The sequence below is a fragment of the Elephas maximus genome, chromosome 3, assembly GCF_024166365.1.
Source record: "Elephas maximus indicus isolate mEleMax1 chromosome 3, mEleMax1 primary haplotype, whole genome shotgun sequence".
Classification (NCBI taxonomy): domain Eukaryota; kingdom Metazoa; phylum Chordata; class Mammalia; order Proboscidea; family Elephantidae; genus Elephas; species Elephas maximus.
Window position 1 is genome coordinate 200,907,913 of NC_064821.1, and position 26,493 is coordinate 200,934,405.

The window sequence follows — 26,493 nt, forward strand, 5'->3', positions numbered from 1 at the left end:
GGCATATGAATATTACCCTATCGCTGACAGCATTGTACTACAGGATAGACCTTGAAATGTTCTTTTTGACGATGAATGCAACGCCATTACTCTTCAATTTATCATTCCCAGCATAGTAGACTATATGATTGTCCAATTCAAAATTGCCAATACCAGTCCATTTCAGTTCACTAATGCCTAGGATATCAATGTTTATGCATTCTCTTTCATTTTTGACAATTTCCATTTTCCTGGATTCGTACTTTGTACATCTCAGGTTCCTATTATTAATGGATATTTGCAGCTGTTTCTGCTCAGTTTGAGTCATGCCACATCAGCAAATGAAGATCCCCAAAGTTTGACTCCATTCACGTCATTAAGGTTGACTCTGCTTTGAGGAGGTAGCTGTTCCTCAGTCGTATTTTGAGTGCCTTCCAACCTGAGGGGCTTACCTTGTGACCCTGCTATTCATAAGGTTTTCACTGGTTAGTCTTCTCAGAAGCAGACCACCAGGGCCTTCCTCCTAGTCTGCCTTAGCGTGGAAGCTCAGCTGAAACCTGTCCACTGTGGGTGACCCTGCTGATATTTGAAATACTGGCGTAGCTTCCAGCATCACAGCAACATGGAAGCCACCACCACATGACGAACTGACAGACACGTGGGATAGATCTTGCTATAGATAAGGTGACAACATGACTGGTTTTATGTGTTTTAATTGGTACTTTTGCCCCCTGCCCCGCGCCAATTTCCCCATTTAATGAGTGAAATCACTTTAGAGTGAGACTTTTCTTTAGGATTTTCTCTTCAACAATGTGTTTTCATTCCTAAGTGAGAACCAGCACGAATATTTGTTTTACAGACTTCAAAAGCTTCTGTAAAAACATTTCCTATATAACAGCAAGAATTGTTTAAGAGGTAAAGCAGAGATTTTTTTTTCCTTGGAGGGGCATTTTTTTTTTTTTTTAATATTTCTGAGTTTGAACTATACTACACGCTGGTGAGCTTTCTGTTTTCTAAGGCAGCAGTGATATCCATTTAAGGCATTGTGAGTTGGTGTCAGTGCTTGTCTGGGGAGTACCTAATGATTCCTAGCGGTTCTTTTGCTTTCTCATTTTTCTTATCTGTTTCACCTGAAGGAGTGGAAAGACAGTATTTCTTCATGGATAAAGTGAATTAATTTGAGAAATAAAATTCTTTTTCCAATCACTCTTGTTTTTTATTTTATCTACAGTTGCATTAACAATGTGTCTTATACTTGGCTCCATCGTTACTAAAATGGATGTGAATATTTGTCTGTTCTAACCTATGTAGACTAGAAAAACACGTTTTAAGTGATTTAGTTGAAACTTTATTTTCGGAGTAGACTCCAGAAAAATTATATTGAGGTAAAACAAGTTTATTCTGTTGTGAAACTACTAAAAAGCCTGGTCTTTCAATTCTGACCTTAAAAAAAAAAACTCTAACAAAAAAAAGACATTGCCTAATAGGAAGCACTTCAAATTCTCCTTCAAGAGTTCTCTTGTTTCCCTTTTAAGGCGGTATATCTCATTCAGAAGAGTGCCAGAAACCCTACATCAGTTCATACCATTTGACAGGCATTTAATTAGGAGTATGTAACGGACACTTTAAGGAGGCGTAAATGTTGCTTAGTTTTCCAGCCATCATTAATCACGTAAAGTTTAAAATACCTGTCCCCTACATAATATAACATCATTTTTTGCTTTGTTCCTTTTACTCTTAAACTGTCAAACCCTGTGCTAGGTTGGAATAAATTATCTCTAATACACACACATGCTTTTTACTAAGAAACACATGTATGTCCTTTGTAGTTAAAGATTTTTGGTATTTTCATTTTTTCCCCTCTTCTAACACCATATCTAAGTAAATTGGAACTGGAATGCATTCATAAAGTCCCTTCCTTCTGCAAAAGTTAATCTCTTGGTGATTTTTCCCTTTCTTGTGACCGGTTGGAAAAGCTTTTGTAATAATAAGCCTACTTTAGAAACTGGGGTCAAAACATAGTATTCAGTGTAAGTCATTTGCCTATTATTAGTACAAGAGACTTAAAGCCTCTTTTTTGTTCCTTTTTAAAAGACAAGCCAAATTGAGTGTATGTGTGTTTTGATGTTTTATTTTTTGGAAATGGTTTTAAAAACTCATTTTTTAATTAAATGACTTTATTTATTTATTTATTGTAATTTCATAAAAGCCACTAGCTAAAATTTGATTAGAAGCTCTTGAATTAGTAGGTCTGGTTTTTAGTACTAAGTAAATACCTGTCTTAAACCACATAAATGACATAGAGGAGGCTTAATTTTAGAATTCTCAAACTTTTGAGCTTAATATTTTTTTTAATTACTGAATTTTCAGCTTTTAAATTCTTTGGTTGTTAGAGGCAACATTTTTCTGTAGTCTTTAGCTTTACATATTTCTATAGAATTCTTATCAAGTGGTCCCAGCCATTAATACAAAACTGTGGGAACAGTTTAAAATATTTTTTTAATTTCAGAAGGACTACCTCAACACTCAGAAATTGGAAAAACAAAAAGAGAAATCATAAATAACCCACTAATTTAACACAGATTATTGAAATGTATATGTTTCATTTACTTTAAACAATGCATGTATGTTTTTACATAATTGCACCATATGCATACTTTTTGTAGAGGATAGGCTTTCATATTTAAATCAGACCTACTAATACTATAATGCCATTTGGCTGATATCCCAAATTCAGAGAGCAAATAGATAAGCCCCTTTTGTCTTGTGGAGCCCTGGTGGCGCAGTGGTTAAGCTTTTGGCTGCTAACCAAAAGGTCAGCAGTTCAAATCCACCAGCTGCTCCTTGGAAACTCTATAGGGCAGTTCTACTGTGTCTTACAGGGTCACTATGAGTTGGAATTGACTCAACAGCGACGCGGTTTCATCTTATCTTTCAATGATTCTTAAAGCTCTTTTCCCTAACTGAGAAAGATATTGTCTGAGACAGACATTTTCACTAGTTTGAGGAAAATAGAGATCAAGTAAGTAGCCGAGAGGGTATGTGCCTGTATCTGTGGTAATGTCTAGGTGATTCAGTTACTCTGCTTTTCATATGGGATTCCATAATAGTTTTAGCAGTATACCCGTGATCATTTTATTAATGCTTACCCCCCCAAATTTTTTTTACTCTATAAAATATGTACAAAAATGCAATTACTTTGTCTTACACTAATTATTAATATGATGAATTGTTCCTGCTTACATAATTTGGTTTGAGTAGGAGGGGATCCTACTTCCTCTTACACATTTAAACATTTCTAAAAGATACTATTATGCATTGACATTGCATTTTTTTCTTTAACTCATCTTGAAAAAACCAAGAACCCAGTCAGTTTTAGAAACAGTTGCTGGGACCACCCTGTACTCTGCATTAGAAGACAATACTGGCAACATATATGTGTATCTTTCCACCTTGAATTGAAATTATCTGTGAGCTGCAGGATATACATATGTACATGTGTATATGTGTGTTTTCTGATTTGTGTTTTCATCAGTAATAATGAGTGCTCTGTGTAAGACAAGTATACATTTGTATATGTTTTTTCTTTGCGTCATTTTGATGAGGACCCCTGGTGGTACAGTGGTTAAGCTTTTGGCTGCTAACCAAAAGGTCAGCAGTTCAAATCCACCAGTTGCTCCATGGAAACCCTATGGGGCAGTTGTACTCTGTCCTATAGGGTTGCTATGAGTCAGAATCGACTTGACAGCAATGTGTTTTTATTTCCATGAGTCTTCAAGTTCTTAAAAGTGAGTGAGCAGAATTTTATCAGTGGGGCTTGATGGCAGCCATCCAAATTTAAAATGTTTCACTATAAACTGGATTTAATGAATTCTCTCACATAGAAAATATCAAATGTTATTTTTACTTATTGGTGTAAGCTAGCAAGAGCTGGTGAAGGGGAATTCAACCTAGAATCAAGAGAATTAGGTGACTTCCCCAATTTGGCCATTTATTTTAGCTTTGTCTCTAATCTCTTTTACAAAGTTTTACAGTAGTACATTGGAAATAACAATGTTTGCTTAAAATTAAGTCTAAAGCATTTCGAATATATTGTTTCCAAGTTAGATTATAGGATTTAGAGATACACTTTCAATCCCTTATTTTATAGATGAAGAAATTTAAAGCCAGAGAGTTATATAGCATCAGACAACTTGTTTGTGACAGACTAGAAGTCAAATCATCTTCCATTTCAGGCTAGGGCTTTTTTCACTACACTACCTATTAATTTATCAGTAAATTAAATTATGATGAAAAAGGGTTCTAGAAATTAAAATTAACATACCATCCCCTCGAAGGAGTGTATTATTTTATTCTGTGAAATTTAAGAGAAGCTGAAATGTTTCTAAACCAGAATGAGTGGTAAGATTTTTACTTAATTAAGGATTATATAAAGAAATCAGAAACACAGTCTCTAAATTTATATGTTAAATGTAACTTTATTTTCTTCATGAAAAATGTCCCTTAAGGAAAAAACAAAACAAAAAAACAACCCAGTAGCTTCAGTGTGTCCAGTTCCATATCCATCCGAGAAGGTGTTCTGTACCATCGGCAGTGTCATTTCATTTGGAGGATGGTGCTTTTGGACCATTTGAAGATGGTCAGGTCAGGGCTGGAGAGGTGTAGGACAAGCATTGGTTTATTTCACTTTGAATATCTGGATTTAAGGAATACATACTCTCCTGACCAGCCCCCCACCCCAGCCTCCACCACCAAAGAACTATTACTGATGGGTGCTCTTCCTAATAACCTATAAAATAAAGGGGGGCCACAGAGGAGCTATAGTTTTCTGTTGTGGAGGAAGCCTGAAAGGATAATTTCCAAACAAAAGTTTATACTCTAGAGCTCCGTGAATGTAGCTAGTCTGAATTGAGATGTGCTGTCAGCGTAAAATACACACTAGATTTTGAATACTTAGTATGAAAAAGAAGTAAAATATGTGAGTAATCTTTATGTTGATTATGTTGAATGGATAATATTTTGAAAATATTGGGTTAAATAAAATGTATTATTGAAGTTAATTTCACCTGTTTCTTCTTACCTTTTTATTGTGTATACTACAAAATATTGATTTGATTCCTGTGTATTCCATCTGGTCATGTCCATGTATATAGTCGCCGTTGATGTTGGTTAAAAAGGTATTTGCAACGAAGAAGTCATTGGTCTTGCAAAATTCTATCATTCGATCTCCTGCATTATTTCTATCACCAAGGCCATATTTTCCAACTACCAGTCCTTCGTCTTTGTTTCCAACTTTTGCATTCCAATCACCAGTAATTATCAATGCATCCTGGTTGCACGTTCGATCAGTTTCAGACTGCCAGAAGCTGATAAAAATCTTCAGTTTCTTCATCTTTGGCCTTAGTGGTTGGTGCGTAAATTTGAATAATAGTCATATTAACCAGTCTTCCTTGTAGGCCTATGGATATTATCCTGTCCCTGACAGCATTGTACTTGAGGATAGATCTTGAAATGTTGTTTTTGATGATGAATGCAACACCATTCCTCTTCAAGTTGTCATTCCTGGCATAGTAGACTATTTGATTGTCCAATTCAAAATGGCCAATACCAGTCCATTTCAGCTCACTAATGCCTAATTTATCAATGTGTGTGCATTCCATTTCATTTTTCATGATTTCCAGTTTTCCTAGATTCATATTTCATACATCCCAGATCGTGATTATTATTAGATGTTTGCAGCTGTTTCTTCTCATTTTGAGTCATGCCACATCAGCACATGAAGGTCCTGAAAGCTTTACTCCATCTACGTCATTAAAGTCGACTATACCTGTGGGAAGAGATAATGGAAAAGCTCAATATCATCAGCTGGAACAAGGGCAGGGGCCAGTTATGGAACAGACCATCGATTGCTTATATGCAAGTTCAAGTTCAAACTGAAGAAAATCAGAGCAAGTCCACAAGAGCTAAAATACAACCGTAAGTATATCCCACCTGAATTTAGAGACCATCTCAAGAATAGATATGACGCGTTGAACACTAATGACCGAAGACTAGATGAGTTGTAGAATGACATCAAGGACGTCATTCATGAAGAAACCAAGAGGTCATTGAAAAGACAAGAAAGAAAGAAAAGACCAAGATGGATGTCAAAGGACACTCTGCAACTTGCTCACGAACATCAAGCAACTAAATCAAAAAGAAGAAATGATGAAGTAAAAGAACTGAACAGAAGATTTCAATGGTCGGCTTGAGAAGACAAAGTAAAGTATTATAATGACGTACAAAGAGCTAGAGATAGAAAACCAAAAGGGAAGAACACGCTCGGCATTTCTCAAGCTGAAAGAACTGAAGAAAATATTCAAGCCTCAAGTTGCAATAGTGGAGGATTCTATGGGGAAATTATTAAATGACGCAGAAAGCATCAAAAGAAGATGGAAGCAATACACGGAGTCATTATACTAAAAAGAAGTAGTCAACGTTCAACCATTTCAAGAGGTAGCATATGATCAGGAACCGATGGTACTAAAGGAAGAAGTCCAAGCTGCTCTGAAGGCACTGGCGGAAAACAAGGCTTCAGGAATTGATGGAATATCAACTGAGGTGTTTCAACAAACGGACGCGGTGCTGGAAGTGCTTATTCATCTATGCCAAGAAATTTGGAAGACAGCTTCCTGGCCAACTGACTGGAAGAGATCCATATTTATGCCTATGAAAGGTGATCCGACTGAATGTGGAAATTATCGGACAATATCATTAGTATCACATGCAAGCAAAATTTTGCCAAAGATCATTCAAAAGTGGCTACAGCAGTATATTGACAGGGAACTGCCAGAAATTCAGGCCAGATTCAGAAGAGGACATGTAGCCAGGGATATCATTGCTGACATCAGATGGATCCCGGCTGAAAGCAGAGAATACCAGAAGGATGTTTACCTGTGTTTTATTGACTATGCAAAGGCGTTCGACTGTGTGGATCATAACAAATTATGGATAACATTGCAAAGAATGGGAATTCCAGAATACTTAATTGTGCTCATGAGGAACCTGTACGTAGGTCAAGAGGCAGTTGTTCCGACAGAACAAAGGGATACTGTGTGGTTTAAAGTCAGAAAAGGTGTGTGTCAGGGTTGTATTCTTTCACCATTCCAATTCAGTCTGTATGTGAGCAAATAATCTGAGAAGCTGGACTACATGAAGAACGGGGCATCAGGATTGGAGGAAGACTTATTAACAACCTGCATTATGCAGATGACACAACTTTGCTTGCTGAATGTGAAGAAGATTTGAAGCACTTACTAATGAAGATCAAAGACCACAGCCTTCAGTATGAATTACACCTCAACATATAGAAAACAAAAATCCTCACAACTGGACCAATGAGCAACATCATGATAAATGGAGGAAAGATTGAAGTTGCCAAGGATTTTGTTTTACTTGGGTCCACAATCAACAGCCATGGAAGCAGCAATCAAGAAATCAAAAGACGCATTGCATTGGGCAAATCTGCTGTAAAGGACCTCTTTAAAGTATTGAAAAGCAAAGATGTCACCTTGAAAACTAAGGTGCGCCTGACCTAAGCCATGGTATTTTCAATTGCATCATAAGCATTTGAAAGCTGGACAATGAATAAGGAAGACTAAAGAAGAATTGAAGCCTTTGAATTGTGATGTTGGAGAAGAATATTGAATATACTGTGGACTGCCAAAAGGACGAACAAATCTGTCTTGGAAGAAGTACCACCAGAATGCTCCTTAGAAGCAAGGATGGCGAGATCAGGAGGGATCAGTCCCCGGAGAAGGACATCATGCTTGGTAAAGTGGAGGGTCAGCAAAGAAGAGGAGGACCCTCAATGAGATGGATTGACATGGTGGCTGCAAGAATGGGCTCAAGCATAACGATTGTGAGGATGGCGCAATACCTGCCAGTGTTTCTTTTTATGGTACATATAGGGTTTTTTTGTTTTTTTTTTTTATAGGGTTGCTGTGAGTTGAAACCGACTCGACGGCACTTGACAACAACAAACACCACCACAGAATGTTAAGTTGCGTATGTGGTTTGCATATATGGCTCACGTTACATTTCTATTACACAGCACTGCTCTAGAGCTAAGATTTCTAGGATAACTGGGATGAGTCTTGGAGCTGAGCCAAAACCTCCTATAGTGGTACAAAACCTCCTACATTCCTCCAGTAGCACAGTCCTCCAAAACAAACAGCATCACTGATGGTGTAGAACTCTTCTCTGGTGGATATGGAACTAGAGGTGTTGAAGCTCCTGGGTTTTTTCTTTTTTTTGGGGGGGGGTTAGTTATTAAGGGACATTTTTTATGAAGAAAATAAAGTTACATTTAACATATAAATTTAGAGATTGTGCTTCTGATTTCTTTACATAATCTTTAGGTAAGTAAATGGTCTGCCTGGTATAGAGCATTAAGTATAGACTTTTTCACTTTTAGTAAAATTTTACTGGATTTATCATCTGGTCCATAAAGTACAATTCAGTAAAAGCCATTCAAAGATAGTCTGAACTACGTGACCTAAGCCTTCTGAAAGTCCCCCTTGATCTGGGAATTTAGACTCCCTGAAGAATTGGAAGGCTAGCATACCCCTTAAACAAGCCTTCTAAATATTATGTTTCTTATCCAGGCTTTTGGTGAGATCCTGAAGTACTACTATTCTGTATTGCTAAGGCATCCAACAACAATAACAACTGTATGCTTTAGAAACTGAATAGATGGTAGGTTTTCATCCTATTATGAAAATTGAGACATTTACCCAGTCCCTATTTTTTTAACTTTAATTTTATTTATTATAGTAAGCATATATATACGTAAAACAAAGCATTTGCCATTTCAGCACTTTTTACATGTTCAACTCAGTGGCTTTAATTACATTCATCACGTCGCAGCTAGTGTTTTTACCTGGATGAAAAGAATAGTGTACTTCTGGTGCCTAAACGTTCCTACAGGCAAAGTCAGGCTGCTTCTCAAAGAGCCGCATTTGAGCGCTAGATTCAATTCCCATGATTCCATTAAATTCCGCTAATACTTCTATATACTACTTATTGCATTCTTTGTATTGTTTTTATGTATATGTATCATTATCTTTATTAGATTATAAATTTCTTGAGAACAGTGAGGAATTTTTATTTGCCCTTTTATCCCTTATGGTGTTTTATATACAGTAAGTTTAGAAAAGTATTTTGAATTAAATTGAACTAGACCAAAACTGGATCAAACAAAAGAAAATTATTTCTACCTCTTCTTATACGACATATGGTAATTGAGGCAGTTTGCTACAACTGAGCTTGTCTGTGGGTAAGTGCAAGTGTGTCCAATGGTAAGAGACTTCTGAAAATCCGACTCAGTATGAAACAAAGGCCAGTTAAGCTTTTCAGTATTTTCTGGCTTCTAATTATACATTTTTTTCATATCTCAATAATGTAAATGCTTTCAAGTACTTCAGGCAGTCCTCCCTCAATATTCCCAGTGATTTCATTAAGCCTATTCACCCTGCAACAGCTGCAAGTTATTCCAAACATCTGTACTGAATCCTCACGCTTCACAAGCCCATTTGAAAACAACTCTCTTACTCCATTAACAGCATCAGTAATTCTCTATCACCATTTTTCTAACCAAGAGTTAAAGAGAAATAGCCTAGTAGATCAAAGAGTGAAAAAACCTGAAACATGCGTTTTAAAGCTGAGTCCCTATGATCATGAGCATAATGCTTTACCTCTCTGTATTTCTGTATTTAAAAGTTAAATCATTTCTTAGCTACTTCAGGAATTCTCTTAGCTTTATTAAGTTTTATTTGGTTGTTGTTGTTAGGTGCCATTGAGTTGGTTCTAACTCATAGTGCAGTGCAGTGGATTGCTTTTGTGTGGCCTTTCTCACTATGGCCTTGTAACTCCCACTCACTGGGTGGGGCTATGCAAATTAGGTAATTGTGGTTCGCCAAGGGGATTGGTCAGTTTTGCCATTCTGCTAGGTTTAAAAGAGAGGCAATTCCAGAGCAGGAAGAGGATCTCACTACCACCAAGAAAGAAGAGACAGGAGCAGAGCATGTCCTCTAAACCCTGGATTTCTGCACTGAGAAGCTCCTGGAACCAGGAGACTGAGACAGAGGGAGAGCTTCAACACTAAAGACGGCGAGAAGCAGTGACAGATAAACAGCAGGCAAGAGCCCACAGAGCAAGAAAGGTGAGGGCCTTTGGGCAGGAGGATTGCTGGCAGAGTAGGGTGCCTCCGGGTGCTTCTGTGGGCTTCCTAGCCCATGGAGCAAGAAAGCTGAGGGCCTTTGGGCAGGAGACTTGCTGGCAGAGTAGAGTGCCGTGGGAGGGAGAGTTGGTGTTAGAATTGGTAAAGATGGTGGAGAGAGGAGGCATGTCTGATCTCTGCCTAGTAGGAATCAGCCTTGGACTGTTCTTGATTCTCCTTAACCCTCGTGAAGTTAGAGGACATCATGCCCATGCCATTTTTACAGTTGGCGTCAGAAGTGGGATTCTTTGCAGTGGCTCCAGATTCATGAAAGCATGGGACTTTGTAAGAGAAAGAACAGAGGGGCTTGGAAAGTGAAACTTTTGATATTTAGATGATTACTTTGGTGGTTGTTACCTGTAATGGCTGAAGGGAAAATTATGTTGCAGTTGAGGGGAGAAAAGCTGCATCTGAAGTGACTTGCAGCAAGGGCCATGCTGGTTAAATGGGATGATTAATAGGGGGCCAGGGTCTTCTGGTTCCACCTAGTCAGGGCCCAAGGCCATATGCTTGTAAGTGGGAAGATAGTCAAGGGGTGGAGAAGATGCAACTGGAGTGTTTTAAAAAGGGTTATGTTTAGGATTATGTGTTTAATTGAATGTAATAGGGATATTGGTGGCACAGTGGTTAAGACCTCTGGTTTAGTGGGGAATGCCTCTGGGCACTTACCAGCAGAACTAGAAGAGCCTTGTAACATTTGCCTGAGTAGGGCAAAGGCTAGTAGGACAGAGACAGGCATGCCTACAGGCACAGCAGAGAAGAGGCTGTCCTGATTGAAGAACTAAGTTTATTGTAACATGAATTATAACCTGTTACTTCTCTAAAAAACCCCATAACTGTGAATTCTGTGTGGCCAGTAAAATAAATTATTGAACTCAGCAGAGAAGTAGAAAGTGCAGTGGGAGGGACATTTGGTGTCAGAATTGGTAAAGATGGCGAAGAGAAGAGGCATGTCTGACCTCCACCTCATAGGAAACACCCTTGGGTTTTTAATCTTGATACTCTTTCTCCTTGTGAAGTTAGGGGAGGTCAGACACCTCCGCCATGCCATTTTTAGACCTAGTGACCCTATGTACAATAGAATGAAACACCACCTAGTCCTGCGCCATCCTCACAATCATTGCTGTGTTTGAGCCCATTGTTGGAGCCACTATATCAATCCATCTCATTGAGGGTCTTCCTCTGTTTTGATGACCCTCTACCTTACCAAGCATGATGTCCTTCTGCAGGGACTTGTCCCACTTGATAGCTTGTCCAAAGTGCGTGAGACGAAGTCTCACCATCCTCGCTTTTCCAAGGAGCACTCTGGCTGTACTTCTTCCAAGACTGACTTGTTCTTCTGACCATCTATTGTATAGACAATATTCTTTGCCAGCACCGTAAGTCAAATGCATCAATTCTCCTTTCATCTTCCCTATTGTTTGGTAACAAATATAAAGACTTAAAACATTCTGGGTGAAAATTATTTCATAAATTTCAAACAGTAGTTTAAATAGAATAAATATAGTGAACTTAAGACTCCAGTACTTACTCCTCTGCCTCTCGTATATTGGTGAAAAATTTCCCTGCTATTTTTCTATGTTTTATGCTAGAATTATTGAACCCATTACTTACATACACCCATTAACTACAGCTCACTCCCTATACTTCTCTTAGAAGAAATTTGACAGACTATATGGTTGCTGTTCTGCAGAGGCGTAATACTCAACTCTTTTTTCTAAATAATTAACAAACAGCTGACACAGAAAGATACCACTTAGCCATTTTTATGAACCTCATGAGCTGGGGGTCGATATTTTCAATAAGAAGCCAGTAAGTCAAATATAATTTTTTGTTTTTTGATTCTACATCATTGCACTGTATTATAAGAAGTTTAACAACAAAACAATGGTAGGAAGAAAGAAAATGTTACTTATAAACATAATTTCTGTTTATATTTTTAGAAAGAAAATAATTTTGAACTTAAATCTTATGACTATGATATATATATATTTTATTAATGTTTTTATATTATGTATGAAAGTGTTGAATGAGCCTGGGATTTTATGAAAGCATAATAATATGAAATTCAGACCTTCATAAAGAAATTCAAGGGTATTGGCGATAAATGAAGTCAGAGTAGCTTAATTAAATCGAGCAAATAATTATAGTTTATTAAAAGACCATCTCCTTAATTTTAAAGTATTTGCTAATTGTTTGCTTTGCAAGTACACACATAGAAGCATAAACTTATGCATTAACTAAGACATGTACATTCTGCAAAAGTTTTATGTAAAACTAATGATCTTCAGCTATATAAGAAAATGGAAAATTTAGCCACCGGATACCCTTTTGGCTCAGTAATGAAGTCACTACTGAGGTTCATTCTTCAGCCAGTGATTAGACAGGCCCATAAAACAAAACAAGACTAAATGGGCACACTAGCCCACGGGCAAGGACGAGAAGGCAGGAGGGACAGGAAAGCTGGTAATGGGGAACCCAAGGTCAAGAAGGGGAGAATGTTGACATGCTGTGGGCTTGGTAACCAGTGTCACAAAACAACATGTATATTGTTTAATGAGAAACTAGTTTGCTCTGTCAACCTTCATCTAAAGTACAATAAAAAATACATAAATAAAAATGTAAAAATTGATGCCAAATTTGAAAAATGAAAACTTTGTTAAAAGCTGTGGCTATCGGAATTAATCTGGCATGGTCAGAAATATTATATTACTCATATTCCTTTTATCATTTCTGTATCTACCTCAGAAATCATTTAAATTTATTTTAAAATGTTTAATTTAAAAGTTATTCCTAGAAAATATATTCGAGATTTAGCATAGTAGTGTTATGCTTAATCTTTAAAATTAATTTGGATATTTTAACCGTATGTTTATACAGGAAGAACAGTAGTATTCCTTTTTGTAAATAGATGCCAGAATACAGCTATTCCCTTAATTATGTTGTTTAATCTCTTTGAAACTTCACTGATTTCTAAATTTACTTCAAAATTAGTTCTTAAATTTTTATAATAATATTTTGATGATAATTAACAGATGGCATGAAGAGAGACCTCGTAGCCATTTTAATGAGGCTTATGAGGTGGGGGTTAGTATCTTCAGTAAGAAGCACTGTCAGATTAATGGCTGATTCAACATTTCTTCTCAGGTACAATCTTGATCTCTTATTGGGACAGTAATGTCAAGAAGTTGTATTATTTCATTAAACCCTCAATTGAACTGGTCCGTTGATGAACATATCCTGAGGATTTATTATCTGTTAATTTGTTCATAAAGCTCTCTCTCTTCATGTTTTTGCACTCACGATTAGTATTAATGAATTATTAACCAATGTTTGAGAATACTGTTGGTGTACACTCTTTGTAACATTCTTATGATGTCTAGTATAAAATTACAGTAGAAAGAGCACTATGTCAACTCTTTATTCTTCCATCTTATTAACCAACAAATGTTATTCTTACTTAATATGAAACAGGTTTTCCTGCTTGTCATATATATGAAGTATATATATATACTTACATGAAGTCATTTTTAAAGCCAGTTCATCTTGAACGACCAGGACATTTTCTTCATTTTTCCTTCAGCATACTTAATTATGTCTTAATTGAGCCATAGTTTTGGAAATACTGATGTGGGTAGCAATCAGCAGCTGTTTTTTGTTTCCAGATTTAGACTTGCTTTTGGGTCGTTTGTAAATAGTTAACAACTAAGTTACAGACTTATCTGATGTTTAGTGGTTTAAAACTACTATAATTTTAGCTTACCGTTTTATTTTGGTGTGATTTTTATTTTCTATAGAAGTTTTTTACTCTGAGAGTTGTCATCAAATCATACTTAGATCATCCTTTGACCGTCTGCTCACACTAGAGTAATGCATTTATTTTATCTTTGTGAACAAAGATCATCTAACAATTCTATTCATGAGCAAGGTGGGGCCTTAGAAGCCGTGGAGATAATAAATTCACAGATTCCTAAGACCTAATGCCCACTCTTCATGACTTGAACATACAAGGATAATTACTAATATGTAAGATTATTATCAATCGCCAGTGTGACTTCAATTTTAACATTTTAATGTATCTGTTAGACTTGTTCATTCAGCTACATTTTTAGGGTCCTGTCAGTAGTATTGAAATAATGTTTTCTAAATTGATGCCACAGAATCTCAACTCACCTTTGTTTACAACTGTCTCTAAAGTTCTTGCTTTCTTATATTTACGTATTTGTCATTCACATAAACCAGAGACTATAAAGATTATCTATGGTGATGCTTTTCCCCAGTATATTTCGCATTCTGATCTGACATGATTTGGAGTAATGTTAAAGATAGTATGCTTCCTGATCACGCAGCAAAGAAGAAAAAACAGGAGTATATATAAGGAGAGGGGCAACAGTTTTTTTTTAGACACATATAGCTTGATAGGTAATTATGTTTGTTAAGTTGTTGTTGGATATTTCTTTTTATTAGGGACATCCCAGAAACCAACACAGGTAAGCACTCTTAGCAATTTGATAAACTATCTTCCATGAGTGAAGTTTATTTTCCATTTTAAAGGCCCCATTGCCATTTTTCTTGGTCATTTTATACATACTTATTTTGATTTGGGTATTGTTGGTATATTAGAATAAAATTGTGGTTGACAAAGTTGAATCTAAATCCCAGCTGGGCCTGATTTTTGAAAAAATGAAGGCCTGGTTTACACAATCTCTGAGGTCTCCTCCTGCTCTTTGATTCTGTGCTTTTGTCTAATATAATTTCCATTATATTTTGGTTGACTTTTTGAATGTGATAGGAGACTTTAAGAACATTGCCTACCTTGGACTTGAGATTTGGAATGGGGAGAGAGATGATCAAGACAGCCTTCAAAGACAAAATTTAAGAGCTAAGGCATGTAAGGTGAAAAGGTGTTCACAGCACGGAATAAAGGGCCTTCTCGATACAGGGAACTTTTGCAAAGTCAAGAATACAGGAAAGAATGTGGTGTAAAAGGAAAGAAATCATTTGAGTTCATTAGAATTCAGGGAATATTATACAAGATAAGATCGAAGAAGTAAGTTGGGGCCATATTTTCTGTTTATTGGTTATCAACTCTTAGTTCAGTATGTATTCTGTATTTCTATGCTTTTGAATGTCACAGATAATAGCAAGAGTTGGGAAAAACCTCAGGGAAATTTTAAAGCTTTTCTGGATAATTTTATTTTTTAACATTTTAGAAAGCAACAGTTTGGCATCTTTGCTTACTAACTGTGGGTATGCTTGCTAGCATTTAAGACCCCAGACGCCACTCTCCAAAGTGGGATGCAGAATGTTTTCTTAATAGATTTATTCCTAAGTATTTTATCTTCTTGGGGGTACTGTAAATGGTATTGATTTGGTGATTTCCTCCTCGATGTTCTTTTTGTTGGTGTGGAGGAATCCAGCCGATTTTTGTATGTTTATCTTGTATCCCGATACTCTGCTGAACTCTTCTGTTAGTTTCAGAAGATTCCTTAGAGTTTTCTGTGTATAAGATCATGTCATCTGCAAACAGAGATACTTTTACTTCTTCCTTACCAATCTGGATGCCTTTTATTTCCTTATCTTGCCTCATTACTCTGGCTAGGACCTCCAGCACAATGTTGAATAAAAGTGGCAATAAAGGGCATCCTTGCCTGGTTCCTGATCCCAAAGGGGAATGCTTTCAGACTCTCTCCATTTAGGATGATGTTGGCTGTTGGCTTTGTATAAATGCCCCTTATTATGTTGAGGAATTTTCCTCCTATTCCTATTTTGCTGAGAGTTTTTTTCATAAATCTGTGTTGCACGTTGTCAAATGCCTTTTCAGCATTGATTGATAAAATCATGTGATTCTTGTCTTTTATTTATATGATGGATTACATTGATCATTTTTCTAATGTTGAACCATCCCTGCATACCTGGTATGAATCCCACTTGGTCATGGTGAATTATTTTTTTGATATGTTGTTGAATTCTATGGGCTAGAATTTTGTTGTGGATTTTTGCATCTGTATTTTTTTTTTTTCCTACTCATGAGGGATATAGGTCTGTAATTTTCTTTTTTTTGGTGTCTTTACCTGGCTTTTGTATCAGGGATATGCTGGCTTCATAGAATGAGTTTGGGAGTATTCCATCCTTTTCTATGCTCTGAAATACTTTTAGTAGTAGTGGTATTAACTCTTCTCTAAAAGTTTGGTAGAACTCTGCAGTGAAGCCACACAGGCCAGGGCTTTTTTTGGTTGGGAGTTTTTTAAATTACCTTTTCAATCTCTTCTTTTGTTATGGGTCTGCTTAGTTGTACAAGGAATATCTTGACATGCCCCACACCACTGAGCCCCTAGAAATTTCACTGAGGTGGGAGGTGCCTGAATTTTTATTAATTTCTCACCCTCTAGCACACAAACGTCTTACCAGTAGGTCCAGAGTCATTGACACTTCTTCCTTACTAGGTCCAATCAGCATGATGGCATCAGTGTAATGGACCAATGTGATGTATTGTGGAAGTAAAGACTGTGAAGGTTCACGCAGACTTAATTATGACAGAGGACTAGAAAGTTAATATATCTCTTAGGTAGGACAGTAAAGGTGTATTGCTGAGCTTGCCAGCTGAGGTCACAGTGCTTCTGGTGTTCCTTCAAAACTGGCATAGAGAAAAAGGCACTGGCCAGATCAATAGCGACGTACCAGGTACCAGGAGATGTACTAATTTGCTCAAGCAATGAAACCACATCTGGAACAGCAGCTGCAGTTTGAGTAACCACCTGGTTAAGTTTACGATAATCTACTGTCATTCTCCAAAATCCATCTATTTCTTGCAAAGGTCAAATAGGTGAGTTGAGTGGAGATGTGGTGGGAATCACCACCCCTGCATCTTTTGAATCCTTGATGGTGGCACTAATCTCTGCAATCCCTTCAGGAATGTAGTGTTTCTTTTGGTTTACTGTTTTCCTAGGTTGGGGCAGTTCTAACAGCTTCTGCTTGGCTCTTCCTACCATTGTAGCCCTTACACAACTTCTCAGGGATCCAATGTGGAAGTTCTGCCAGATGCTGGGTATATCTATTCCAATCATGCATTCTGGAGCTGGGGAAATCACTACAGGATGGGTCGGGGGACCCACTGGACCTGCTGTGCTTCGAACCTGAGCTAAGACTCCATTAATAACTTGACGTCCATACACCTCCAACTCTGACTATTGGGCCAGTGACATTTTGGGTCTTCTGGAGCTAGTGTCAGTTCAGAGCCATTATCCAGTAATCCCCGAAAACTCTGATCATTTCCTTTTGCTCCAGTGATCAGTTACTCTCAGAAAAGGCCATAGATCCCTTTGGGGAAGGCTGGAAGAAAAATTAACAGTACAAATTTTTGAAGGTGTAATGGGGTCCTTCCTCAAGGAGACCCAGCCTCCCCTTCATTCAAGTGGTTGTGGATCTGTAAACTCACTCAAGCCTGGGAACTGATGGAGTGGCGGTGACTCTCTGTTCTGGTAATTTGAGTTAGACTGTCATTTGCCTGACCTAGAATTCTTCTGCTTGTGCAGATCAAGTAAATGTATAGTAGATTTCCCATCTATTTCACTTCTAGGGACACCATGATTAAGTAGCCAATGCCATAAGTCCATGCAGGTCAGACTACTCTGATTACTGCCTTGACTCTGCTGTCCATCATGGTAACCACACCCACTTTGTTGATTGGATGCCGCCACTCGGCCCCTACCACCGCAGGGTCCAGCTGGCCCCGTTGTAGCTAGGTGTCTTAATTCAGTTAGGAGAGTTCCTACTGTCCAATCTGACTTATAAAATAGCAATCACAGTAGTTTTCAAGGATGCTGGGGCTCCCTTCACAAATTTATTCCTCTCTGTTGTAGCAAAAAGCGTGTCCTCTGAGCACTCCATGTGTGGGTCTGTGGGTCTAACCTGATCAATCCATTTTACCATGCCAGTTTCCCTAAGCCTTTGGATACTTTCTTCTACAGTACACCAAGGCAGGTCTGGTACTTCAACTTGATTTCGTGCAGGCCACCGTGTAATCCATGCTTTAGTGACCAAGCCAAATAAACTATTAGGTCTGTTCCAAACTTCTTGAAGCTGAAACACTGAATGAAGGATCTGTGCTTAGTAGGACAATAAACTTGGACTGATCCATCTTTATGTTCCTTGCACCATTATCCTCCACCCTTAACAGCCATTCGCATACATATTCCCAGGTTTCTGTTTGTACATATTAGAAAAGTCAGGTAGTTTTTTGGTGGTGTAACATACCTCCTCCTGGGTCACACTTTCGTTTCACCTTTTGGGGCTCACTGGGACTTTAGTTATACAGACCTAGAAGTAAAAATGGGTGGTGGGAATGTGTTTTGAGAACATTCAGCAGTGTCATGTAAGCCATCAGCCTCAGATAGTGGCCCAAGCAGTGACTCAGACCCTTCCCCTGGCTATGACTCAGACACTGCCCCAGGTTATATCTCAGACAAAGGCTCTTCAGACACAGCTGAATTTTTCTCATCAGTTGGAGGTGGATAGGCTAATGGTTTTACTGGGGAGGGGGCTTAGCAGACAAAGATGGAGTGTTCTCTTCAGAGGAAAGTGAAAAGGCTAGTTCCGTTGGCAGGAGTGATTCAATGGAATTTAGGGGCTTCTTGTCCCCAGCTTCCTGATTATTTGCTCATATGTCCTCATCCCTAGTTTCAGAATCCCATTTCTTCCCAGTCAGTACCCTCACTATATACCTTCAAGGATGGGAATTCAGTTGGCGTTGTAATTAAGGTACCATTCAATGTTCAGAATTTTATTAGTATTGTATTTCAGCTTCTCTTATTATGAGACTCTGGGTTTTGGTTTTCGGCAACATCAACTCTCCTACTGCAAGAAATAAGGCTTTCTTTCAAGGCACAAGTGGAAACTTTGAAATCATTTATGTGGCACTTGAATTGTGACTCTAAAGCCTTGGGCTTATTCTCTTTCTTTCACCACTTTGTCTAGTGAAAGTAGTACCAACTAACCAGCTCCCTTATAATTCTCATTCTGACAAAATTGTGGAAAGGTATCAAACATGCGATCACCCAGAGCCTCACCTCGTACCAATACTTGATCTATTGGTTGTGATATTTTGCGTATTTCTATTGCTACCTCAAGCCATGGATTAGCAGTGCCCTCTTTACTGGAAGCAGAATCATCGTCATTAAGACTAACCAGATTTGAGAACCAATTTAGAAAACTCATCCTTACAGTTTCGTTTCTCTGGTACCACTCTTGGCACCAAATGTCTTAGGCTGTACTAGTGTAGTGTGTATATATATACATTTATCTCAAGGAGATGGCTCATGGGTTGTAGAGGCTGGCAAGTCCCAAGTCTGTGGTCAGACTGGAAGCATCTCCTGACTCACATAGCTGCAGGAGCTGACAAACCCAAGATGGGCAGGCCAAACAGCAGACTGCTGGCTCAATTGCTGTGGAGGCTTGTGAGTTCAAGGTTGGTGGGTAAGACGGTAGACTGTTGACTCTCAGGTTGTGGAGGTCAACGAATTCCAAGATTAGCAGGCAACATAGCAGGCTGCTGGCTCAAGTCCCAAGAATAGGAGGTCAGATGGTGAGGAGCCAGATGCAGGATCCAGAGTGAACAAAAGCCATTGAGCTTCGCCACAACGTCCATATACATTGGATGTAGGCGATACCTCTGAGGAAACTCCCCATACAACTGATTGGCTGATCACATCAGATCACATCGTGGAGTTGATTACATTATGTCACAAAATGGAGGATAACTCTCATTACACAACTGCCAAATTACATCATAACTGCCAAACTACATCCTTATATAACTGCCAAACCACTGAGAATCATGGCCTAGCCAAGTTGACACACATCCTTAACCATCACAGACCCTAAGAAACCAGTATTTATTGTGAGACATGAGTGGAAGAGAAGGCAGTGAGGGGAAGAAGAAGTTTGGAGGAGGATGAGAACCAAGAGTTTGGAGATGCAAAGTTGAAAGTGTCAAAAGTTGTAGAGAGAAAGTAGGGTGGGGGCTGGAAAGAATCAAGTGGATTTGACAATTAGAGTATAATATTTATGAGAGTAGTATCAATAGAGTGATGGTCACAGAAGTCAATTTTCAGTTACTTTGTGGATCAAATGGGAGAAAGGGAGGTTCATTGATTTACGGCTCAGTCTATTATTTTTTATTTGTCTAAGTTATATATAAGGTCACCATGAGTCAGAGCTGACTTGAGGACAACAGCAAACAAAAAGATGATGCCATGATTCATCTAATTAAAATTAATGTTTTTTAAGTTGTCAGGTCAGACATTAACTAGCAATATCAAATATGTCAGAAGTGAAATTCCAGAACGAGACCAACCATGGTTCTTGGTTGTAAATAATAGAAACCTGCTCTAACTTAAGCAGCAAAGGAATTTATTAGAAGGCTGTTTGTCAGTTTATAGACTCCATGGAAGGCTGGAGAATCAGGAACCAAAGGAGACTACGCTGCAAAAAATACAGCTGTCTTCTCAGCTCAGGAATTCTGGTGAGAAGGACCACCACACCAGTGGACACCTCTACTGCTGCTCGCACTGCTTCCAGTGGCATGCCCTGGTTCTGTGAATAATGTAAATCTCTCTGAGTCCTTATTCACTAATGCCCAAGCTTTTGGACTTTAAAGGAGTATCCGATTGGCCAAGCTTTGGTCTCATGTCTGTGCCCCAGTTGTTAGAGGTGGGAGAGAAATTATATCTTCCCTTTTCAAACTTCTGTAGTTGGAGATGTTTCCTCCAGAAAAATGGTAAAACCTCCATATAGACAAGATATTTGAATGCTGTGTAGCTGAAATCAACAGCTAGTACAAAGTACCAAGTCTTAAAAATTTGGGGAAAATAATTAGAAATTCACATGATCAAAATGAAAATTATTTGGTAAGCTCAGGAATATGATCCTTGGCTTACCTTGCGAATATTAAATATTGAGTGTACCAGATTAAAAGCTTGGCTTTCATTTTCCCTGCTTCATAACTTACTGTATAGGTCTTTAAATGTTCTCGTCTCTCCCCATATCCTCTCTGACCCCTATTACTTACATTAGGGTCATGATGGCAACCTGATCAAACCACAAGAAGCAAATGAAAAGCAACACTATTGAACCTAATAGTAGGACCACATTTCTAGAGGTGAGATTGGTCTCAGCTAGACCTGGATGGGTGTTAGGATTAGCTATGACCCTTTGCAGAGGGCAGTCGTGATTCAGAAGTAGGATTCTCACGTCCTGTGAGGGAGACCTGGGTTTGATTCCCAGCCAATGCTCCTTAAGCACAGCCGCCACCTGGCAGCGGAGGCTTGTGTGTAGCTATGATGCTGAACAAGTTTTAGTAGATCTCCCAGAGTAAGACAGACTAGGAAGAAAGGCCTTGTGATCTACTTCTGAAAATTCAGCCAATGAAAACACTGACTACAATAGTCCGATCTGTTGTGCGTGGGGTCGCCACAAGTTGGGGCTGACTTGGCGGTGATTAGCAACAACGTGATCTCTCGGAGGGGGAAAGAGAAAACGCTGCACGTAGGAGAGCAGACTAAGTTGAGAGTGGGGGAGAACTACTCAGGCTGCAGCAAGAGCTGAGTTGACTAGGCCAGACCAGGGCTTGGGAAGGCAGCGCACCCGACAGTGGGAGGGAACAGAGAAGGTAGGTGTTGCACAGATAGTGACTGTCCAGTTTCTTCAAATAACTAGGCCTGTGAGATCTTTTTGTGTGTGCGTGCTAGAATTTAATTTGATTTTTAAAGGTATTACTCTGCCAGAAAACCATCGTGGAATCTCCATGAGGAAAATATCCCTTATCTGTGTAATTCAAATAAAACTGAAAATATATATATATATAGCTTGGCTTGTTTTAGGCTGATTTTGCCATGGGGACACATCCACAAGAAATACAAACCTAACACCTTGAAAACTTGATAAGTCATGTAGGCCTTTAATGAAGGCACTTGAAGATACTGCAAGGCAAATACTAAATCAAACGACAGCAAAATGTCCTAAGATTTTCATTTCTCCAGCCCTCTGTCCTTACCCTCCTCTCCCCACCCCAACACACACCATAGAGTCACTGCCTCAGTTTCTCTTCTCTTACACAAAGGCTACAGCTTAAGCTGGCCCTCTTTACCCATCTTTGTCACCCTTCTAGACCTTTTTACTCTGCAGACAGCGTCATACCGTTTTGATATAAACCAATTTAGCTTCTTGGAAATCTCTTTTCTACTTATTACCTCCCAGTCACACACACACACAATCCAGCAGCACTAAAAAACAAACAAACAGACAAAAAACACCTTAGGAAAGAAACAAGATAGTGTGGCAGCTTTGAATGCTCATACCTCAGTTATTTTCCCCATCATCTTTTAAACTAAGGGAAGTGAAATATGAGGGTGACTTCTTTTCTTGGTTGAATTTGTAGAGAATATCATGTGTGACAGTTGGTACTAGTATTCATGGAAGGAATAGTGAGAAGCCACGATGGAAAGAGGCCAGGTCAGTAGGGACCAAATTATAAAGAGCTTTCATTTCTACACTTAAGAGTTTGGATCAGTCATAAGTACTTCTCACCTTCTTTCCTTTATTCAGCAGTGGAACAGTGGCTTTCAGCTATGAGGGTGAGGGGAATAAATCTAGGGGAACAAACTCTAGGTATTTTCTGTATCCGCATCCATGCCGGTGCTACCCACTTCAGTTCTTCAAGGAGTCTCCTGACAGATCTTAATTTTTTTTTTTTTTTAAAAAGTATCCAACACTTAAAATAGCGCTTTCTACATGCCAGCCACTGTTCTAAGTGCTTTACAAATACTAACATTTGATTTTTATAAACAATCCATGCAATAGGTATTGTTATCTCTGTTTTACAAAGGAGAAAACAAGGGCACAGAGAGAATAAGGAATTTGCATTAGATCACACAGCTAGAATTAGGTGGTAGAGGCAGAGCCCAAACCCAGGCAGAGTCTAGCTCCAGAGTCCATGCTCTCAATCTCTGTCTATACCATGCTGGCCAGTCCTCATGAAAGTAAGGTCCTAGAGCTGTCTGCATCAGAATCACCATGGGTCCTTGTTAAAAATACAAAACTTTGGCCTCACCTCAGACTTATATCAATTTCTGGGAGGTGGGGGGTAAATATTTATGTTATAAAGTCCCACAAGTGATTCTGGTATGTATCCTTCATTAAGAGCTTCTGTTTTAGAGGGACCCAGTACTGTCACGGTGTCCCCTTCTGATCCAGACTTCTTTGACCATAAGAGTAAATGTTTGCTGAAGGGTATGTATTATTGTAGATTTTAAAATTAATACTAGCATACTTTAGTTTGCCTCTTAAGCCATTACTACCTGAAGTTTAGATGAAATCCTTTCTTAGAACAGTAAGTACTTGACCAAACATAAGGAAAACAATTTTCAGTTATTTTGTACAAATGCATTATATCTCAAAAATGTATTTTAAAACTGAATGGAAACTGAAAACTTGCTGTTCTATTTATGATAAGAATGAAGAGAACTATACTAGGTTCTGTAAAGTATACCCTATGTGATATGAAGAGAGAACTCTTACAGATTATGGAACAGGTCTATATAGTATCATACATACCTCCATCCTTAAGCAGGATTGCAGCTGGCAATAAGGCCCAGATTCCAATGTGAAACAAGTGTTCTGTTCAGCTGTTTTGCTAACCCAAGATCCCTAGAAAAATTTTTGTTTATTAAGGTAGATGAATCAGATTATTACTAAATATGGTTAAAATTTTAGGAGCATTGTGAGAAATTTAAGGGACACAGTTTTTGTGTAAGGAGTCTCGGTGGCGCAGTGGTTAAGTGCTCAGTGGCTAGCCTTTGGGTTGGCAGTTCAAACCTACCAGCTGCTCCACAAGAGAAAGATGTGGCAGTCTGCTTCCGTAAAGATTACAGCTTTGAGAACCCTGTGGGGCAGTTCTGCTCAGTCCTATAGGGTTGCTATGAGTTAGAATTGACTCGATGGCAATGGGTAGTTTTTGTTTGTTTGTTCTACTTTGTAGTTTGCCTTGTCAAGACCAATTTTTCCTAAAATGTACTTTAGGGACATTTTACAGTCTTCCCTGTTCCTGTGTGTGTGAAGCCAAGATCAGGAATACTTTGGGGAAAAAAAAGGACCAAGAGCTATTGTGGAGCCTGGGAGAATATCCAGACACTGAGGATCATGCAAGGAGAAATGGCCTAGAAATATCAAAGACGTGAGGCCCCTCTTCCCCGCCTCCAGAAAGCTGTAGAATCATTGATTATGAGAGAGTCAGCTGGAATATCTCCCTGTGTGCCCTTCACACCTGCCATGCTGCTTAACACACATGTGACATTTGAGACCATTCTGGCATCAATTTGTCCCAGCTCTTACATAGCCTTCGCCTAGCACTTTAAAAGAAGTAAGTTTTTTTTGTTTCAATCCAACATTTTTTTCCAACAAAAAGTTTAAAAACAATTCTTACATATTTATATTTAAGAATTTAGAAGTATTTCCTAGTATCTCTTTTCTCAGGATTTCTTCACCATTCACACTAATAATATAGACGCAGACTTTACATTTCCTTTTATTGGCTCAATTTGCTGTGACCACAGACCCTCTCCCCCACTCCCCTATGGTTTATGTTGGTAGCATATCTGTAGGGCATAATTTAATCTTTGGGAAATTCACTTCCTACCAGCAGCCCTGAGTAAAATGAATTTTCTAAAATGAAACATCTTGTAAACATTATGTCTGACAGACTCATATGGTTGAACTCTTTATTATCTTTAGTGTTTGATCTTTTTCCTTACTTAATAAGACATTTTTTTGGATTGCCACTCTGTTGGCACTCAACAAATGATGACTGATAACAAGTTTCAGGGGTCCTAATTTATTTCCCTAAACTGCGTACTGCTGAGTCTTTGAAAAAGCTCTCTTTGATAGCTGACTGTGTTTTGAACTTTGATTAGCTCAAGTTATTAAATGAAATAACATGAAATACAAGGCCACAGACTTCCTGGTCTTGTACTTGTCCAAAGCATGTAACTAACATTTTGTATCAGAGTTTTCTCTGGGAAGAACAATCCTGACCTAGTTTAAAAATGTTTTCCCTAAGACTCTCAGCAAGAGAGAATGATTTGGAATGCTTTGTCTTATTCTCGGGAAAGTGTTTATAAGAAACAGTTCTGATCAAGAAATTCAAGATTAATTTCTGATTTTAAAAAAGAGGCATAGGTACCGACGAGGTTGAACCTTACCAGATTGCAGTGGTTTTGTGTAGTTCAACCGAATACTTTTTGGGTGAATAAAAGAGGCAGGCGAGGTCAGTTGATCAGGTTTGGGGCTCCCTGCAGCATTTGATATGAGAAAAAAAAAAAATTTTTTTTTTTTTTTTTGAGAATTGGATCTTAAAACAAGACTTGAGCTTGTACTTGTTAGGATTTCAAGCTAATTTTTCCTCTGGTGACCTTGTCAGCATTATCAGGTTTGAACTAAGTGTTGAAATTTTCATCTTGTCAAACTGCAAACCTTGGCTCACTCTTGGGCCATCTGCTGTGGCCTGACATTTCTGGCTGACATTCCCACTGATGGTGCAGATGCAAACTTTACATTCCTTTTATTGGTCTTAGTTTTACTGCGTGCATTAGTGGCACAAATACTGCATTCATATTAGCTATTTATATTAACTGTTTCTAGTTCCGGGGTGAGTAATGTACTTTGCTTATGTTTTTACGATGATGAGAAGTCCTACATCATAGACATTTTAATATTTCTTTTTAAACGGTTACTTTCTACTCAATTTTATTACCCCTAGTTTTTTTTTTTTTTTTTTTGCAATTTTAATTTTTGTACATGTGTAAGTGCCTGTGTATTTTAATGATTTTAAATATCCTAATTGCCTTTGCTTTTTAATTGCTTTAGAGAATGGACACATTTGGTGGCTGACCAACAGTTAGTGTAACTACTAGAAAACAACATTTGTTCAGAATATGGCGAACTTAGACAAATAATTTTGAAAGGCCTATTTCTGATTGCTGCATTGGCCCTCTTTGTTTTAAGGTTCGACATGCTCTTCCATTTGTTTGGCAGCTTGAAGGACTGTTGGCAAACGTGCTAGAGTGATAGTAGAAAACAAAAGCTCCTTAGGATAGGAACAGAGAAAATTTAATACCAAGCTATTTTTGAGATAAGGATAGATGCTATGTTTAACCTTTGATCTGGTTTTGGAAGTTTTTTATGTTAGAAAAACCAACCCCATC

General features: G+C 38.2%; 1 protein-coding gene across 1 annotated transcript in view; it reads left to right on the top strand.

Annotated features, from left to right (window-relative positions):
• The window catches only part of ATF6 (activating transcription factor 6), a 259,261-nt gene that overhangs the window by 156,619 nt on the left and 76,149 nt on the right, over positions 1-26,493 (top strand). The window lies entirely within an intron of this gene.